The sequence below is a fragment of the Penaeus japonicus genome, unplaced genomic scaffold (assembly GCF_977035675.1).
Source record: "Penaeus japonicus unplaced genomic scaffold, GWHDUDI00000001_assembly GWHDUDI00000018, whole genome shotgun sequence".
NCBI lineage: Eukaryota > Metazoa > Arthropoda > Malacostraca > Decapoda > Penaeidae > Penaeus > Penaeus japonicus.
Window position 1 is genome coordinate 279,841 of NW_028234420.1, and position 5,000 is coordinate 284,840.

Consider the following 5,000-nt stretch of genomic DNA (forward strand, 5'->3'; position numbering starts at 1 on the left):
CCTAGCCATATCAATGAGGAAAGTTAGATAGATATATAGTGAAAGAGATTGAAAAAGATCGAAAAGGAGGAAATAGAGAAAGAGAATGATATATAGAGAGAAGGTGAGAGTCAGAGAGAGAAAAAGAGTGATATAGAGAGAGAAGGTGAGAGTGAGAGAGAGAAAGAGAATGATATATAGAGAGAAGGTGAGAGTGAGAGAGAGAAAGAGAGTGATATAGAGAGAGAAGGTGAGAGTGAGAGAGAGAAAGAGAATGATATATAGAGAGAAGGTGAGAGTCAGAGAGAGAAAGAGAGTGATATAGAGAGAGAAGGTGAGAGTGAGAGAGAGAAAGAGAATGATATATAGAGAGAAGGTGAGAGTGAGAGAGAGAAAGAGAGTGATATAGAGAGAGAAGGTGAGAGTGAGAGAGAGAAAGAGAGTGATATAGAGAGAGAAGGTGAGAGTGAGAGAGAGAAAGAGAGTGATATAGAGAGAGAAGGTGAGAGTCAGAGAGAGAAAGAGAGTGATATAGAGAGAGAAGGTGAGAGTGAGAGAGAGAAAGAGAATGATATATAGAGAGAAGGTGAGAGTGAGAGAGAGAAAGAGAGTGATATAGAGAGAGAAGGTGAGAGTGAGAGAGAGAAAGAGAATGATATATAGAGAGAAGGTGAGAGTCAGAGAGAGAGAGTGATATAGAGAGAGAAGGTGAGAGTGAGAGAGAGAAAGAGAATGATATATAGAGAGAAGGTGAGAGTCAGAGAGAGAAAGAGAGTGATATAGAGAGAGAAGGTGAGAGTGAGAGAGAGAAAGAGAGTGATATATAGAGAGAAGGTGAGAGTCAGAGAGAGAGAGAAAGAGAGTGATATAGAGAGAGAAGGTGAGAGTGAGAGAGAGAAAGAGAGTGATATATAGAGAGAAGGTGAGAGTCAGAGAGAGAAAGAGAGTGATATAGAGAGAGAAGGTGAGAGTCAGAGAGAGAAAGAGAATGATATATAGAGAGAAGGTGAGAGTCAGAGAGAGAAAGAGAGTGATATAGAGAGAGAAGGTGAGAGTGAGAGAGAGAAAGAGAGTGATATAGAGAGAGAAGGAGAGAGTGAGAGAGAGAAAGAGAGTGATATAGAGAGAGAGAGAGAGAGAGAGAGAGAGAGAAAGAGAGTGATATAGAGAGAGAAGGTGAGAGTGAGAGAGAGAAAGAGAGTGATATAGAGAGAGAAGGTGAGAGTCAGAGAGAGAAAGAGAGTGATATATAGAGAGAAGGTGAGAGTGAGAGAGAGAAAGAGAGTGATATAGAGAGAGAAGGTGAAGTGGAGAGAGAGGAAGAGAGGGATATAGAGAGAGAAGGAGAGTCAGAGAGAGAGAGTGATATAGAGAGAGAAGGTGAGAGTGAGAGAGAGAAAGAAGAATGATATAGAGAGAAGGTGAGAGTGAGAGAGAGAAGAAGAATGATATAGAGAGAGAAGGTGAGAGTGAGAGAGAGAAAGAGAGTGATATAGAAGAGAAGGAGAGAGTGAGAGAGAGAAAGAGAGTGATATAGAGAGAGAAGGTGAGAGTGAGAGAGAGAAAGAGAATGATATATAGAGAGAAGGTGAGAGTGAGAGAGAGAAAGAGAGTGATATAGAGAGAGAAGGTGAGAGTGAGAGAGAGAAAGAGAGTGATATATAGAGAGAAGGTGAAAGTCAGAGAGAGAAAGAGAGTGATATATAGAGAGAAGGTGAGAGTGAGAGAGAGAAAAAGAATGATATATAGAGAGAAGGTGAGAGTCAGAGAGGGAAAGAGAGTGATATAGAGAGAGAAGGTGAGAGTGAGAGAGAGAGAGAGAGTGATATAGAGAGAGAAGGTGAGAGTCAGAGAGAGAAAGAGAGTGATATAGAAAGATAAGGTGAGAGTGAAAGAGAGAAAGAGAGTGATATAGAAAGATAAGGTGAGAGTCAGAGAGAGAAAGAGAGTGGTATAGAGAGAAAAGGTGAGAGTCAGAGAGAGAAAGAGAGTGATATAGAAAGATAAGGTGAGAGTCAAAGAGAGAAAGAGAGTGATATAGAGAGAGAAGGTGAGAGTCAGAGAGAGAAAGAGAGTGATATAGAGAGAGAAGGTGAAAGCAGAGAGAGAAAGAGAGTGATATATAGAGAAAAGGTGAAAGTCAGAGAGAGAAAGAGAGTGATATAGAGAGAGAAGGAGAGAGGAAGAGAGTGATATAGAGAGAGAAGGTGAGAGAGGGAGAGAGAAAGAGAGTGATATAGATAGGGAAGGAGAGAGTCAGAGAGAGAAAGAGAGTGATATAGAGAGAGAGGGTGAGAGTCAGAGAGAGAAAGAGAGTGATATATAGAGAGAGGGTGAGAGTCAGAGAGAGAAAGAGAGTGATATTTAAAGAGAAGGTGAGAGTGAGAGAGAGAGAGAATGAGAGAGTCAGAGAGAGAGAAAGAGAATGATATATAAAGAGAAGGCGAGAGTCAGAGAGAGAAAGAGAGTGATATATAGAGAAAAGGAGAGAGTCAGAGAGAGAAAGAGAGTGATATAGAGAGAGAAGGAGAGAGTCACAGAGAGAGAAAGAGAGTGATATATAAAGAGAAGGAGAGAGTGAGAGAGAGAAAGAGAGTGATATAGAGAGAGAATGAGAGAGTCACAGAGAGAGAAAGAGAGTGATATATAAAGAGAAGGAGAGAGTCAGAGAGAGAAAGAGAGTGATATATAGAGAGAGGGTGAGAGTCAGAGAGAGAAAGAGATATATATATAGAGAGAAGGAGAAAGTCAGAGAGAGAAAGAGAGTGATATAGAGTGAGAAGGTTAGAGAGGGAGAGAGAAAGAGAGTAATATATAGAGAGAAGGAGAGAGTGAGAGAGAGAAAGAGAGTGATATAGAGAGAGAAAGAGAGAGTCACAGAGAGAGAAAGAGAGTGATATATAAAGAGAAGGAGAGAGTCAGAGAGAGAAGGAGAGAGTCAGAGAGAGAAAGAGAGATATATATAGAGAGAAGGAGAAAGTCAGAGAGAGAAAAAGAGTGATATAGAGTGAGAAGGTGAGAGAGGGAGAGAGAAAGAGAGTAATATATATAGAGAAGGAGAGAGTGAGAGAGAGAAAGAAAGTGATATAGAGAGAGAAAGAGAGTGATATATAGAGAGAAGGAGAGAGTCAGAGAGAGAAAGAGAGTGATATAGAGAGAGAAGGAGAGAGTCACAGAGAGAGAAAGAGAGTGATATATAAAGAGAAGGAGAGAGTGAGAGAGAGAAAGAGAGTGATATAGAGAGAGAATGAGAGAGTCACAGAGAGAGAAAGAGAGTGATATATAAAGAGAAGGAGAGAGTCAGAGAGAGAAAGAGAGTGATATATAGAGAGAGGGTGAGAGTCAGAGAGAGAAAGAGAGATATATATAGAGAGAAGGAGAAAGTCAGAGAGAGAAAGAGAGTGATATAGAGTGAGAAGGTGAGAGAGGGAGAGAGAAAGAGAGTAATATAGAGAGAGAAGGAGAGAGTGAGAGAGAGAAAGAGAGTGATATAGAGAGAGAAAGAGAGTGATATATAGAGAGAAGGAGAGAGTCAGGGAGAGAAAGAGAGTGATATAGAGCGAGAAGGAGAGAGAAAGAGAGTGATATAGAGAGAGGGTTAGAGTTAGAGAGAGAAAGAGAGTGATATAGAGAGAGAAGGAGAGAGAAAGAGAGTGATATAGAGAGAGGGTGAGAGTCAGAGAGAGAAAGAGAGTGATATAGAGAGAAAATGTGAGAGAGGGAGAGAGAGGGAGAAATAGAGAAAGAGAAGGTGAGAGTCAGAGAGAGAGAGTGATATATAGAGAGGTGAATGTCAGAGAGAGAAAGAGAGTCATATAGAGAGTGAAGGTGAAAGAGGGAGAGAGAAAAAGAGAGTGATATAGAGAGAGGTGAGAAAGGGAGAAATAGAGAAAGAGAAGGTTAGAGTGAGAGAGAAAAAAATGAAAGAGAGTATGATCGAGAGAAAAAAATAGAGAAACAGAAGGTGTGACAGAGAAAGAGAGATAGCGAGAGAAAGAGAATGAGAAATAGAGAAAGAGCGAGAGACAGAGAGAGAGAGGGAGAGAGAGAGAGGGAAAATGTAGAGAAAGAGAGAAAAGGAAAGTGAGAGAGAGAGCGTGAGAAAGAGAGTGAGAGAGAGAAAGAATATTAGAGGATTCATTTGACAAGCAGATGATGAGGGGATGCCATACTATCAACATGATAGTGATGATAATAATAATTCAAATAATAATACTACCCCGACATTGTAGCATTCATCCAATCACCACAAAATCCTGAAGCTCGTCTTCCGCACGACCAGAAAAAAAAACAAAAAAAAACAGGAAAATAAATGGGGAATTTCTTCAACGTTTAGTCTGACCTTGAATCATTCTCTTCATTACGTCACTAGTTCGTGGGTTCCGGGAAGAGGGAATGCAACATGGAAGTAACCCGTTTCACAACGTGCTTTCGGTGTAGCTAAGTTTGTTTTTGTTTTTGTTTTTTCTAGACTTTTTCTTGTATATAGATTTTGCGTTTCTTATGTGTGTGTGTGTATGTATATGTATATGTATATATAAGTATATATATATATAATTATATATTATATATATCTAAAAAATCAGACAATATTATATATATATATATATATATATATATAATATATATATAGACATATATATATATATATATATCTATATATATATATATATTTATATATATAAATGTCTATATATATATATATATATATATATATATATATATATATATATATATATATATATATATATATATATATATATATATATATATATATATATATATATATATATATATATATAATATACTTATATTGAGTACAAACTCACACACATACATACATGACATACGTATATATATATTATATATATATATATATTATATATATATATAGTATATAAAATATATTAATTATAAAATATATATATAATTAACCATATATATATAATACATATACACACATACATATACATATAGACATAGGTAGGTTTATAAATACTTAGACAAGCATCGGGAAAATA